This window comes from Tamandua tetradactyla, chromosome 4 (genome assembly GCF_023851605.1).
Source record: "Tamandua tetradactyla isolate mTamTet1 chromosome 4, mTamTet1.pri, whole genome shotgun sequence".
In the NCBI taxonomy this organism is placed as follows: domain Eukaryota; kingdom Metazoa; phylum Chordata; class Mammalia; order Pilosa; family Myrmecophagidae; genus Tamandua; species Tamandua tetradactyla.
The window spans coordinates 19,906,388-19,922,273 of record NC_135330.1 but is presented as its reverse complement, the minus strand read 5'-3'; the positions used below and the strand labels follow the sequence as shown (position 1 = coordinate 19,922,273).

At 36.6% G+C, this 15,886-nt stretch overlaps 1 protein-coding gene and 1 non-coding gene across 2 annotated transcripts in view; both read right to left on the bottom strand.

Annotated features, from left to right (window-relative positions):
- The window catches only part of LOC143680178 (flavin-containing monooxygenase 5-like), a 71,611-nt gene that overhangs the window by 22,147 nt on the left and 33,578 nt on the right, over positions 1 to 15,886 (bottom strand). The window lies entirely within an intron of this gene.
- On the bottom strand, positions 812 to 918 carry LOC143681802 (U6 spliceosomal RNA). Its single transcript, XR_013174860.1, has one exon. It is a non-coding gene; the product is annotated as a U6 spliceosomal RNA (small nuclear RNA).

Genomic DNA, 15,886 nt, shown 5'->3' with positions numbered 1-15,886 from the left:
TACATTCAGTTATGTTTCTTTGGCAACAATACTACCCAGGTATTTTAGTTTGCTAAGACTGCCAGAATGCAATACATCTGAGATGGAGATAGATTGGCTTTTATAAAGGGGACTGATTAAGTTACAAATTTACTATTTTGGGAAGGCGCATGGTGATGTCTGCAGGCCCTCTCTCCCAGTATCTGGGCTCAAATGGCTTTCCTGGGAGTGTTTCCTTTCTGCATCTCCAAATGTCTGGGTCTGAACCAGCTCCAAGTGCTGAGCTGAGGTGTGCCAGGCTGCTGAGTTCTGCAGAGCTCTGCTGAGCTTTTTCTCTTCTGACTTCTCCTACTAAGCCTCATTCATTGAGGAAGGCACTCCCATTAGCTGACTGCAGATGTAATCAGCTATAGATTTATTTCTCATGCCGATGATTTACGTCCATAGCCACAGAACAACTGGGCACCACCACCTGGCCAAGTTGACTCCTGAACCTAACTATCACATGTAGGTTATGTTGGATTTCTTATTGCGTCATATCGGAGACTGCAAAATTTCAGATTTATCTTCTATTGACAGTGCTGTTACATGGCCTGATTAAGGTGGTGAGTGCCAGATCTGTCCACTGAAAAAGAACACTTTTCCTTTGCAATAAATATGTTATCTGTGGGGTGTAATAAATATGTAATCTTTAGATCATAGATTGCTTCTTTTTTTTTTAACATGGGCAGATACCAGGAATTGAACCCAGGTCTCTGGTATGGCAGGCATGAACTCTGTCACTGAGCCACCGTGGCCCACCCCATAGATTGCTTTTTTAAAATTATTTTTTTAAAATTTGGAATGCTTCATGAATTTGCGTGTCATCCTTGCACAGGGGCCATGCTAATCTTCTCCATATTGTTCCAATTTTAGAATATGTGCCACCGAAGCAAGCACCATAGATTGCTTTTTAAAGCCTTATTCTTGGTTCCATTTTGCCTGTATCCTTGTTTTTTTTTTTTCAGTTGAACCACACTGTTAATTGCTGTTATAATTTTAGTATAACTGTAAGTCACTTCAAATTACTTCAGAAAAAAGTGGAGTTAAAACACACATTTTCAAAGCTCTCTTCATGAAAGGACTTTAGAAAATCATTATTGGAGTAATATTGTTTTCACTGAAATATCCATATGTGAGTTAGTTCAACAAATGTCTTTTTCTATAAAATTGATTGTCTTCATTTTGATACAATTTGAATGCAAATGAGTTGTTTTTCTCTAGTTCCTTAAGCATCTATGCCTATGTGAGCTTAAAGACATAATACTTAAATGATGACTGTGATGGTTTGAAGCTGTATGTACCCCAGAAAAACACGTTCTTAAATCTAATCCATTCCTGTGGGTGTAAATGCATTGTAAATAGAACCTTCGGATGAGGTTACTTCAGTTACGTCATGTTCTACCTCAACCAGGATGACTCTCAATCCTAATACTGGAGTCCTTTTTAAATGGAAAAGAGAGAGAGTAAAAGCAACAGAAGCAAGAAGCTGAAAGCAATGAAACCTAGAAAAGAAGGGAGAGACAGCAGATGCCACCATGTACCTGCCATGTAGCTTAGGAGCCAAGGATCACCGGCAGCTAGTCTTCTGGAAGAAAGCATTACCTGGATGATATCTTCAAAATTGTAAGCTTGTAAACTAATAAACTCCTATTGTTTAAGCTGAACCACTTTGTGGTATCTGCTTTGAGCAACCTAAGAAACTAAGACAATGACTACTATGGGAAAAAAGAAAAAAGAGCACAATTCCCTAGAGTCACATCCTCACGGGTGTGCAGATCCAGTGTCTGAGTGAGGATAACTTTCCCGTCCCAGTCCATTTCCCTGGCCACTGCAGATGACATTGATATGGGGTTAAGGGCCCAAGGAAAATCTCTTTGTCCAGCTTTGTATCCCAGTGGAGGTGGGAGATCAGGCTGGGTTTGACTCCTATTTTGGATGCAATTTCATTAATATAATTGCTATACTCCACTCGACATGTATCTTTTGAGCTTTTCATAAATCTGGAACCAACAGAAAATATTAGAGGCTCAATAACAGATTTCAGTCACTCTTCACCCCTGAATTTCTACTGAATTAGTCCAATGGAAGTCACTTTTGCTTTTTTTTATCTTCTACTTATTAAACCATCTTAATCTTATTCACCTGCATTATCTTCCTTATTAGACTACAGTTTAGAAGGATAAGATATGGATTCCTTACATCTTTAAAGTGCCCCAAGTACACATTAGAATGACATGCTTATAGAAGGTATTGAATGAATGAATGCATGATCTCTTAGACATTGATTTCTCTTCTAGATACAAAATCCATTTTCATTACGTAAACCTTCTGATTGGCGAGAGATATGAGTTGAGTGGAACAAACTGTCAAACTCCAATGCTCATTTCGTGTCTCCAAGTTGCATGATATGCAAATATTTTCTATTATTCATTTTTTAAAGTTACAGGTATAGGCTTTGTATTTGAATACTTCCAAACAGTTACAAATTAGTTTTTGTTTACTTTTATATGATTTATTCCAAATACTTAGAAATTAAAAATCTCTATAAAATTACTCTTGGGTCAATGAGAAAACAAAATGGTAGTATTTTAAAGATCTCAAATCTCATCAAAATTTCCAGAAGAAATAAATTGGCATTACTAGAGAAATAAATAATAATAAAGAGAAACAGATTAAGCAGACAACATAAATCTGAATGAAACAACAAAATAAAGAAAGAAGGAATAAGAAATTAAAGTAAAAGACTAAATTGAAGAATTGGGGAAAAAGGAGAATTGACAAATGAATCCCAAACATGGCTCTTTGAAGAATAAAAAATACACAATAAAAGGATGAACCTCCTGAAGTTTAATCAATAAAAAAGATAGAAGGCACAAATTCAGGCATAAAAAATAGATAAGAAAGGGATTTTATACAAGGATAGGGATGACATTAAAATTATTGGGGATACCTAACATAGCTGAAATGTTTAATTAATGGCATTTCAAATTTTCAAGGAACATGAAACCCACCTTCTATTTAGATTATTTCCAACTGTACAAAAGCACTAAAATTTTCATTCAGTTTGCAAGGATGATAATAAAAATAGGAAAAAGGGAATAAGAGGAAAAGGACATCATAGACCAATCCTATTTGTGAAATTAGATGTAAAAATATAAATGAAATCCTATCAAATAAAATTTTCAGTATTTAAAAATAATCATATACAATGACCAAGTAGACTGTATTCCTGGAAAATAAGAAATATTTAATATAACTAAATATAAGTGTCAACTATATTTTTATTTTATCATGCTATAATTATATTTAAAATATTCTAAATAATATTAAATTATGACTCAATATGTCAAATGTGAAAGTCTATGCCATTTTAGAATATGACCAAAAGGCAGTTAGTTGATAAGTTCAATAACCACTTCTTTGCACAAATTTGTCATGAAAGTATATTTTCTCGATTTTCAGGAGCCATTATCATAGTTGATGGTAAAACACAAAGGGGTTAGTCTTAACATAGTCAGGAATAAAACAAGAATATCTGTATTTCTATAATATCTAAAGTCATCCTCCAAGTTATAGCCAAGATAGTAACAATAGAAAAAGGTATAAATATAAGAAAGAGCCAAAATTAGTTATTTTCATTGTGTACCTAGCAAACCTAATGCAATCAAGTACAAATCTCTCATAGCCAATAAGAGAGTAAGGCCTGATTAGAAAATAATTACTTAAATCAATAGCTTTTACTCAAGCTAACAATAATCAATTAGAAAATACAAAGGGAAATTTTTCATTTATTTTAATTACAAAAATATAAACTACTAAGATTAATTTAAGTAGAGACATATAAGATCCAAAATATATAAATGACATTTATATATCATATTTAGTTTTATGTTGGTATAATTGGCTTATTTATGAAATTGTGATAAACTTACGCTATCATTTCTTCTAAAGTTTTCCTAAGAGTGTAAGTTCAAAAAACAACAATGAAAAAGAATATAAATTGATTATAGATGAGCAAAGTACATAGAATAGATGTTTGACAAATTGAAATGTGTATGTACTTGAGCTATTCTTTTCTTTTCTTTTTTTTTTTTTATTAACGGAAAGAAAAAAAAAAAGAAATTAACACAACATTTAGAAATCATACCATTCTACATATGCACTCAGTAATTCTTAACATCATCACATAGATGCATGATCATTGTTTCTTAGTACATTTGCATCGGTTTAGAGGAACTAGCAACACAACAGAAAAAGATATAAAATGTTAATATAAAGAAAAGAAATAAAAGTAGTAATAATAGTAAAAAACAACAACAACAAACAAACCAACAAGCAAACAAAAACAAAAAAAACCCTATAGCTCAGATGCAGCTTCATTCAGTATTTTAACATGATTACTTTACAATTAGGTATTATTGTGCTGTCCATTTTTGAGTTTTTGTATCTAGTCCTGTTGCACAGTCTGTATCCCTTCAGCTTCAATTACCCATTGTCTTACCCTGTTTCTAACTCCTGCTGAACTCTGTTACCAATGACATATTTCAAGTTTATTCTCGAATGTCCGTTCACATCAGTGGGACCATACAGTATTTGTCCTTTAGTTTTTGGCTGGATTCACTCAGCATAATATTCTCTAGGTCCATCCATGTTATTACATGGTTCATAAGTTTATCTTGTCTTAAAGCTGCATAATATTCCATCGTATGTATATACCACAGTTTGTTTAGCCACTCTTCTGTTGATGGAGATTTTGGCTGTTTCCATCTCTTTGCAATTGTAAATAACGCTGCTATAAACATTGGTGTGCAAATGTCCGTTTGTGTCTTTGCCCTTAAGTCCTTTGAGTAGATACCTAGCAATGGTATTGCTGGGTCGTATGGCAATTCTATATTCAGCTTTTTGAGGAACCGCCAAACTGCCTTCCACAGTGGTTGCACCCTTTGACATTCCCACCAACAGTGGATAAGTGTGCCTCTTTCTCCGCATCCTCTCCAGCACTTGTCATTTTCTGTTTTGTTGATAATGGCCATTCTGGTGGGTGTGAGATGATATCTCATTGTGGTTTTGATTTGCATTTCTCTAATGGCCAGGGACATTGAGCATCTCTTCATGTGCCTCTTGGCCATCCGTATTTCTTCTTCTGGTAGGTGTCTTTTTAAGTCTTTTTCCCATTTTGTAATTGGGTTGGCTGTCTTTTTGTTGTTGAGTTGAACAATCTCTTTATAAATTCTGGATACTAGACCTTTATCTGATATGTCGTTTCCAAATATTGTCTCCCATTGTGTAGGCTGTCTTTCTACTTTCTTGATGAAGTTCTTTGATGCACAAAAGTGTTTAATTTTGAGGAGCTCCCATTTATTTATTTCCTTCTTCAGTGTTCTTGCTTTAGGTTTAAGGTCCATAAAACCGCCTCCAGTTGTAAGATCCATAAGATATCTCCCAACATTTTCCTCTAACTGTTTTATGGTCTTAGACCTAATGTTTACATCTTTGATCCATTTTGAGTTAACTTTTGTATAGGGTGTGAGAGATGGGTCTTCTTTCATTCTTTTGCATATGGATATCCAGTTCTCTAGGCACCATTTATTGAAGAGACTGTTCTGTCCCAGGTGAGTTGGCTTGACTGCCTTATCAAAGATCAAATGTCCATAGATGAGAGGGTCTATATCTGAGCATTCTATTCGATTCCATTGGTCGATATATCTATCTTTATGCCAATACCATGCTGTTTTGACCACTGTGGCTTCATAATATGCCTTAAAGTCAGGCAGCGCGAGACCTCCAGTTTCGTTTTTTTTCCTCAAGATGTTTTTAGCAATTTGGGGCACCCTGCCCTTCCAGATAAATTTGCTTATTGGTTTTTCTATTTCTGAAAAATAAGTTGTTGGGATTTTGATTGGTATTGCATTGAATCTGTAAATCAATTTAGGTAGGATTGACATCTTGACTATATTTAGTCTTCCAATCCATGAACACGGTATGCCCTTCCATCTATTTAGGTCTTCTGTGATTTCTTTTAACAGTTTTTTGTAGTTTTCTTTATATAGGTTTTTTGTCTCTTTGGTTAAATTTATTCCTAGGTATTTTATTCTTTTAGTTGCGATTGTAAATGGGATTCGTTTCTTGATTTCCCCCTCAGCTTGTTCATTACTAGTGTATAGAAAAGCTACAGATATTTGAATGTTGATCTTGTAGCCTGCTACTTTGCTGTACTCATTTATTAGCTCTAGTAATTTTGTTGTGGATTTTTCTGGGTTTTCTACATATAGTATCATATCGTCTGCAAACAGTGATAGTTTTACTTCTTCCTTTCCAATTTTGATGCCTTGTATTTCTTTTTCTTGCCTAATTGCTCTGGCTAGAACTTCCAACACAATGTTGAATAATAGTGGTGATAGTGGACATCCTTGTCTTGTTCCTGATCTTAGGGGGAAAGTTTTCAATTTTTCCCCATTGAGGATGATATTAGCTGTGGGTTTTTCATATATTCCCTCTATCATTTTAAGGAAGTTCCCTTGTATTCCTATCTTTTGAAGTGTTTTCTGCAGGAAAGGATGTTGAATCTTGTCAAATGCCTTCTCTGCATCAATTGAGATGATCATGTGATTTTTCTGCTTTGATTTGTTGATATGGTGTATTACATTAATTGATTTTCTTATGTTGAACCATCCTTGCATACCTGGGATGAATCCTACTTGGTCATGATGTATAATTCTTTTAATGTGTTGTTGGATACGATTTGCTAGAATTTTATTGAGAATTTTTGCATCTGTATTCATTAGAGAGATTGGTCTGTAGTTTTCTTTTTTTGTAATATCTTTGCCTGGTTTTGGTATGAGGGTGATGTTGGCTTCATAGAATGAATTAGGTAGTTTTCCCTCCACTTCGATTATGTTGAACAGTTTGAGGAGAGTAGGTACTAATTCTTTCTGGAATGTTTGATAGAATTCACATGTGAAGCCGTCTGGTCCTGGACTTTTCTTTTTAGGGAGCTTTTGAATAACTAATTCAATCTCTTTACTTGTGATTGGTTTGTTGAGGTCGTCTATTTCTTCTTGAGTCAAAGTTGGTTGTTCATGTCTTTCCAGGAACCTATCCATTTCTTCTAAATTGTTGTATGTATTAGCGTAAAGTTGTTCATAGTATCCTGTTATTACCTCCTTTATTTCTGTGAGGTCAGTAGTTATGTCTCCTCTTTCATTTCTAATCTTATTTATTTGCATCCTCTCTCTTCTTCTTTTTGTCAATCTTGCTAAGGGCCCATCAATCTTGTTGATTTTCTCATAGAACCAACTTCTGGTCTTATTGATTTTCTCTATTGTTTTCATGTTTTCAGTTTCATTTATTTCTGCTCTAATCTTTGTTATTTCTTTCCTTTTGCTTGCTTTGGGATTAGTTTGCTGTTCTTTCTCCAGTTCTTCCAAGTGGACAGTTAATTCCTGCATTTTTGCCTTTTCTTCTTTTCTGATAAAGGCATTTAGGGCAATAAATTTCCCTCTTAGCACTGCCTTTGCTGCATCCCATAAGTTTTGATATGTTGTGTCTTCATTTTCATTTGCCTCTAGGTATTTACTAATTTCTCTTGCAATTTCTTCTTTGACCCACTTGTTGTTTAAGAGTGTGTTGTTGAGCCTCCATGTATTTATGAATTTTCTGGCACTCCGCCTATTATTGATTTCCAACTTCATTCCTTTATGATCCGAGAAAGTGTTGTGTATGATTTCAATATTTTTAAATTTGTTAAGACTTGCTTTGTGACCCAGCATATGGTCTATCTTTGAGAATGATCCATGAGCACTTGAGAAAAAGGTGTATCCTGCTGTTGTGGGATGTAATGTCCTATAAATGTCTGTTAAGTCAAGCTCATTTATAGTAATATCCAGGTTCTCTATTTCTTTATTGATCCTCTGTGTAGATGTTCTGTCCATTGATGAGAGTGGTGAATTGAAGTCTCCAACTATTATGGTATATGTGTCTATTTCCCTTTTCAGTGTTTGCAGTGTATTCCTCACGTATTTTGGGGCATTCTGGTTCGGTGCATAAATATTTATGATTGTTATGTCTTCTTGCTTAATTGTTCCTTTTAATAGTATATAGTGTCCTTCTTTGTCTCTTTTAACTGTTTTACATTTGAAGTCTAACTTGTTGGATATTAGTATAGCCACTCCTGCTCTTTTCTGGTTGTTATTTGCATGAAATATCTTTTCCCAACCTTTCACTTTCAACCTATATTTATCTTTGGGTCTAAGATGTGGTTCCTGTAGACAGCATATAGAAGGATCCTGTTTTTTAATCCATTCTGCCAGTCTATGTCTTTTAATTGGGGAATTCAGTCCATTAACATTTAGAGTTATTACTGTTTGGATAATATTTTCCTCTACCATTTTGCCTTTTGTATTATATATATCATATCTGACTTTCCTTCTTTCTACACTTTTCTCCATGTCTCTCTCTTCTGTCTTTTTGGTTCTGACTCTAGTGCTTCCTTTAGTATTTCTTGCAGAGCTGGTCTCTTGGTCACAAATTCTCTTAGTGACTTTTTGTCTGAGAATGTTTTAATTTCTCCCTCATTTTTGAAGGACAATTTTGCTGGATATAGGAGTCTTGGCTGGCAGTTTTTCTCTTTTAGTAACTTAAATATATCATCCCACTGTCTTCTAGCTTCCATGGTTTCTGCTGAGAAATCTACACATAGTCTTATTGGGTTTCCCTTGTATGTGATGGATTGTTTTTCTCTCGCTGCTTTCAAGATCCTCTCTTTCTCTTTGACCTCTGACATTCTAACTAGTAAGTGTCTTGGGGAACGCCTATTTGTGTCTAATCTCTTTGGGGTGCGCTGCACTTCTTGGATCTGTAATTTTAGGTCTTTCATAAGAGTTGGGAAATTTTCAGTGATAATTTCTTCCATTAGTTTTTCTCCTCCTTTTCCCTTCTCTTCTCCTTCTGGGATACCCACTACACGTATATTTGTACGGTTCACATTGTCCTTGAGTTCCCTGATACCTTGTTCAAATTTTTCCATTCTTTTCTGGATAGTTTCTGTTTCTTTTTGGAATTCAGATGTTTCATCCTCCAAATCACTAATTCTATCTTCTGTTTCTTTAAATCTGTCATTGTAGGTATCCATTGTTTTTTCCATCTTTTCTACTTTATCTTTCACTTCCATAAGTTCTGTGATTTGTTTTTTCAGTTTTTCTATTTCTTCTTTATGTTCAGCCCATGTCTTCTTCATGTCCTCCCTCAATTTATCGATTTCGTTTTTGAAGAGGTTTTCCATTTCTGTTCGTATATTCAGCATTAGTTGTTTCAGCTCCTGTATCTCATTTGAACTATTGGTTTCTTCGTTTGACTGGGCCATATGTTCAATTTTCTGAGCGTGATCCGTTATCTTCTGCTGGCGTCTGGGCATTTAGTCAGATTTCCCTGGGTGTTCGACCCCACAGGTTGAAAGATTTTTCTGTGCAATCTCTGGGTTCTGTTTTTCTTATCCTGCCCAGTAGGTGGCGCTCGTGGCACACGTTTGTCTACGGGTTCCACCAGTGAAAGTTGCTGTGGGTCCTTTAACTCTGGAAAATTCTCGCCGTAGGGGAGGTTCGGCAGCCGAAGCGTCTTGGAAGAATGCCAGCCGGCCTGGGGTTCCGAATGCGGGGAGGATCGCCGGCCGCCGCAGCATGGGAGAGCGTCCGGCCGAATTAGCTAGTCGGCCCGGGGCACCAAGCGTGGCGGGAGGGCGCCAGCTGTCGCAGCCCGGGAGAGTGCACTATTCCCAGCCGACGGGGGAGTCACGTGTTTGGAAGGGATCCCCCAGTCACTGTTCTCTGCAGGCTGGGAATTTCCGACCCAACTATCTCAGTTGTTCCGGGGGGCCTCGTGTGGTGGGGGCACCAGCTGCCGTGGCCTAAGGGGACCGCCTTTCCAATTCTACCAGCTGGTCTGGGAAGGTGGAAGGGAGGGACTCCGGTCGCTTGCCGTCCCACCCAGGAAAGCCCGTGCCCCTTGGTGATCTCACCGGAGCTGGTTCTCCCAGATAGTCAGCCGTTCCAGGATGGGGTACGCCGTCCCTTTGCTCTCCCTCGTGGCTCCGGGAGCTGCTCTGTATTATCTCCACTCCCCCAGTAGCTGTTCTGGAGGAGGAAAGGTGAGGGCGGCAAGGCTGTAGAGGCTGGTGTTGAAGGAGCCGGTGAAGGCGGGGGAAGAGGGCACCATGGTGGTTGGAGAGCGACCGGAGCAGGAGGGGGAGGAGGGGGGAGAAGGAGGGTGGGCGGGTCGGCTGCTGCGGGGCGTGGGCGCCGCGCGGCGGGCTGGCGGAGAAAGAGAGGGGAGAAGGAGGGCGGGCGGGTCGGCTGCTGCGGGGCGTGGGCGCCGCGCGGCGAGCTATTCTTTTCTTGATTATACATTTGAAAGCATTTTTTTTAGATTCTGAATTAATTAATTTCTCATGTAGTTCTTGTGACTTCAGATCTTACAACGAGTAAAGGAACTATTTATTTCTTCCCTTGTTTCTTTTTTTTCTCTCTTTTTTTATTAATTAAAAAAATTAACTAACACAACATTTAGAAATCATTCCATTCTACATATGCAATCATTAATTCTTAACATCATCACATAGATGCATGATCATCATTTCTTAGTACATTTGCATCGATTTAGAAAAAGAAATAGCGAGACAACAGAAAAAGAAATAAAATGATAATACAGAGAAAAAATAAAAATAAAAAATATATTAAAAAAACTATAGCTCAGATGCAGCTTCATTCAGTGTTTTAACATAATTACATTACAATTAGGTAGTATTGTGCTGTCCATTTTTGAGTTTTTGTATCCAGTCCTGTTGCACAGTCTGTATCCCTTCAGCTCCAATTACCTATTATCTTACCCTATTTCTAACTCCTGATGTTCTCTGTTACCAATGACATATTCCAAGTTTATTCTCTAATGTCGGTTCACATCAGTGGGACCATACAGTATTTGTCCTTTAGTTTTTGGCTAGTCTCACTCAGCATAATGTTCTCTAGGTCCATCCATGTTATTATATCCTTCATAAGTTTATCCTGTCTTAAAGCTGCATAATATTCCATCGTATGTATATACCACAGTTTGTTTAGCCACTCTTCTGTTGATGGACATTTTGGCTGTTTCCATCTCTTTGCAATTGTAAATAACGCTGCTATAAACATTGGTGTGCAAATGTCCGTTTGTGTCTTTGCCCTAAAGTCTTTTGAGTAGATACCTAGCAATGGTCCTGCTGGGTCGTATGGCAATTCTATATTCAGTTTTTTGAGGAACCGCCAAACTGCCTTCCACAGTGGTTGCACCATTTGACATTCCCACCAACAGTGGATAAGTGTGCCTCTTTCTCCACATCCTTTCCAGCACTTGTCATTTTTTGTTTTGTTGATAATGGCCATTCTGGTGGGTGTGAGATGATATCTCATTGTGGTTTTGATTTGCATTTCTCTAATGGCCAGGGACATTGAGCATCTCTTCATGTTCCTTTTGGCCATTTGTATTTCTTCTTCTGATAGGTGTCTGTTCAAGTCTTATTCCCATTTTGTAATTGGGTTAGCTGTCTTTTTGTTGTTGAGTTAAACAATCTCTTTATAAATTCTGGATACTAGACCTTTATCTGATATGTCGTTTCCAAATATTGTCTCCCATTATGTAGGCTGTCTTTCTACTTTCTTGATGAAGTTCTTTGATGCACAAAAGTGTTTAATTTTGAGGAGCTCCCATTTATTTCTTTCTTTCTTCAGTGCTCTTGCTTTAGGTTTAAGGTCCATAAAACCACCTCCAATTGTAAGAGTCATAAGATATCTCCCTACATTTTCCTCTAACTATTTTATGGTCTTAGACCTAATGTTTAGATCTCTGATCCATTTTGAGTTAACTTTTGTATAGGGTGTGAGGTACGGGTCCTCTTTCATTCTTTTGCATATGGATATCCAGTTCTCTAGGCACCATTTATTGAAGAGACTGCTCTGTCCCAGGTGAGTTGGCTTGACTGCCTTATCAAAGATCAAATGTCCATAGATGAGAGGTTCTATATCTGAGCACTCTATTCGATTCCATTGGTCGATATATCTATCTTTATGCCAATTTACCATGCTGTTTTGACCACTGTGGCTTCATAATATGCCTTAAAGTCCAGCAGCGTGAGACCTCCAGCTTCGTTTTTTTTCCTCAAGATACTTTTAGCAATTCAGGGCACCCTGCCCTTCCAGATAAATTTGCTTATTGGTTTTTCTATTTCTGAAAAATAAGTTGTTGGGATTTTGATTGGTATTGCATTGAATTTGTAAATCAATTTAGGTAGAATTGAGATCTTAACTATATTTAGTCTTCCAATCCATGAACACGGTAAGCCCTTCCATCTATTTAGGTATTCTGTGATTTCTTTTAATATTTTTTTGTAATTTTCTTTGTATAGGTCTTTTGTCTCTTTAGTTAAATTTATTCCTAAGTATTTTATTCTTTTAGTTGCAATTGTAAATGGGATTCGTTTCTTGATTTCCCCCTCAGCTTGTTCATTGCTAGTGTATAGAAACACTACAGATTTTTGAATGTTGATCTTGTAACCTGCTACTTTGCTGTACTCATTTATTAGCTCTAGTAGTTTTGTTGTGGATTTTTCCAGGTTTTCGACATATAGTATCATATCGTCTGCAAACAGTGATAGTTTTACTTCTTCCTTTCCAGTTTTGATGCCTTGTATTTCTTTTTCTTGTCTAATTGCTCTGGCTAGAACCTCCAACATGATGTTGAATAATAGTGGTGATAATGGACATCCTTGTCTTGTTCCTGATCTTAGGGGGAAAGTTTTCAATTTTTCCCCATTGAGGATGATATTAGCTGTGGGTTTTTCATATATTCCCTCTATCATTTTAAGGAAGTTCCCTTGTATTCCTATCCTTTGAAGTGTTTTCAACAGGAAAGGATGTTGAATCTTGTCAAATGCCTTCTCTGCATCAATTGAGATGATCATGTGATTTTTCTGCTTTGATTTGTTGATATGGTGTATTACATTAATTGATTTTCTTATGTTGAACCATCCTTGCATACCTGGGATGAATCCTACTTGGCCATGATGTATAATTCTTTTAATGTGTTGCTGGATTCGGTTTGCTAGAATTTTGCTGAGGATTTTTGCATCTATATTCATTAGAGAGATTGGTCTGTAGGTTTCTTTTTTTGTGATATCTTTGCCTGGTTTTGGTATGAGGGTGATGTTGGCTTCATAGAATGAATCAGGTAGCTTTCCTTCCACTTCAATTTTTTTGAAGAGTTTGAGCAGAGTTGGTACTAATTCTTTCTGGAATGTTTGGTAGAATTCACATGTGAAGCCTTCTGGTCCTGGACTTTTCTTTTTGGGAAGCTTTTGAATGACTGATTCAATTTCTTTACTTGTGATTGGTTTGTTGAGGTCATCTATTTCTTCTTGAGTCAAAGTTGGTTGTTCATGCCTTTCTAGGAACTTGTCTATTTCATCTACATTGTTGTATTTATTAGCGTAAAGTTGTTCATAGTATCCTGTTATTATCTCCTTTATTTCTGTGAGGTCAGTGGTTATGTCTCCTCCTCCATTTCTGATCTTATTTATTTGCATCCTCTCTCTTCTTCTTTTTGTCAATCTTACTAAGGGCCCATCAATCTTGTTGATTTTCTCATAGAACCAACTTCTGGTCTTACTGATTTTCTCTATTGTTTTCATGTTCTCAATTTCATTTATTTCTCCTCTAATCTTTGTTATTTCTTTCCTTTTGCTTGCTTTGGGGTTAGTTTGCTGTTTTTTCTCCAGTTCTTCCAAGTGGACACATAATTCCCGAATTTTTGCCCTTTCTTCTTTTCTGATATAGGCTTTTAGGGCAATAAATTTCCCTCTTAGCACTGCCTTTGCTGCATCCCATAGGTTTTGATATGTTGTGTTTTCATTTTCATTCGCCTGGAGATATTTATGAATTTCTCTTGTAATTTCTTCCTTGACACACTGGTTGTTTTAAGAGTGTGTTGTTGAGCCTCCACGTATTTGTGAATTTTCTGGCAGTCTGCCTATTATTGATTTCCAACATCATTCCTTTATGATCCGAGAAAGTGTTGTGTATGATTTCAATCTTTTTAAATTTGTTGAGACTTGCTTTGTGACCCAGCATATGGTCTATCTTTGAGAATGTCCATGAGCACTTGAGAAAAAGGTGTATCCTGCTGTTGTGGGATGTAATGTCCTATAAATGTCTGTTAAGTCTAGCTCATTTATTGTAATATTCAAATTATCTGTTTCTTTATTGATCCTCTGTCTAGATGTTCTGTCCATTGATGAGAGTGGGGAATTGAAGTCTCCAACTATTATGGTATATGTATCTATTTCCCTTTTCAGTGTTTGCAGTGTATTCCTCACGTATTTTGGGGCATTCTGATTCGGTGCATAAATATTTATGATTGTTATGTCTTCTTGTTTAATTGTTCCTTTTATTAGTAGATAGCATCCTTCTTTGTCTCTTTTAACTGTTTTACATTTGAAGTCTAATTTGTTGGATAGTATAGCTACTCCTGCTCTTTTCTGGTTGTTATTTGCATGAAATATCTTTTCCCAACCTTTCACTTTCAATCTATGTTTATCTTTGGGTCTAAGATGTGTTTCCTGTAGACAGCATGTAGAAGGATCCTGTTTTTTAATCCTTTCTGCCAGTCTATGTCTTTTGATTGGGGAATTCAGTCCATTAACATTTAGTGTTATTACTGTTTGGGTAATACTTTCCTCTACCATTTTGCCTTTTGTATTATATATTTCATATCTGACTTTCCTTCTTTCTACACTCTTCTCCATACCTCTCTCTTCTGTCTTTTTGTATCTGACTCTAGTGCTCTCTTTAGTATATCTTGCAGAACTTGTTTCTTGGTCACAAATTCTCTCAGTGACTTTTTGTCTGAGAATGTTTTAATTTCTCCCTCATTTTTGAAGGACAATTTTGCTGGATATAGGAGTCTTGGTTGGCAGTTTTTCTCTTTTAGTAATTTAAATATATCATCCCACTGTCTTCTAGCCTCCATGGTTTCTGCTGAGAAATCTACACATAGTCTTATTGGGTTTCCCTTGTATGTGATGGATTGTTTTTCTCTTGTTGCTTTCAAGATCCTCTCTTTCTCTTTGACCTCTGACATTCTAACTAGTAAGTGTCTTGGAGAATGCCTATTTGGATCTATTCTCTTTGGGGTGCTCTTCACTTCTTGGATATGTAATTTTAGGTCTTTCATAAGAGTTGGGAAATTTTCAGTGATAATTTCTTCCATTAGTTTTTCTCCTCCTTTTCCCTTCTCTTCTCCTTCTGGGACACCCACAACACGTATATTTGTGCGCTTCATATTATCATTCAATTCCCTGAGCCCCTGCTCAAATTTTTCCATTCTTTCCCCTATAGTTTCTGTTTCTTTTTGGATTTCAGATGTTCCATCCTCCAGTTCACTAATTCTAACCTCTATCTCTTTAAATCTACCATTGTAGGTTTTCATTGTTTTTTTCATCTCTTCTACTGTATCTTTCATTCCCATAAGTTCTGTGATTTGTTTTTTCAGATTTTCCATTTCTTCTTTTTGTTCATCCCATGCCTTCTTCATGTCTTCCCTCAATTTATTGATTTGGTTTTTGCAGAGGTTTTCCATTTCTGTTCATATGTTCAGAATTAGTTGTCTCAGCTCCTGTATCTCATTTGAGCTATTGGCTTGTTCCTTTAACTGGGCCATATCTTCAATTTTCCTGGTGTGATTTGTTATTTTTTGCTGGCGTCTGGGCATTTAATCAGATTTCCCTGAGTGTGGGACCCAGCAGGTTGAAAGGCTTTCTTGTGAAGTCTCTGGGCTCTGTTTTTCT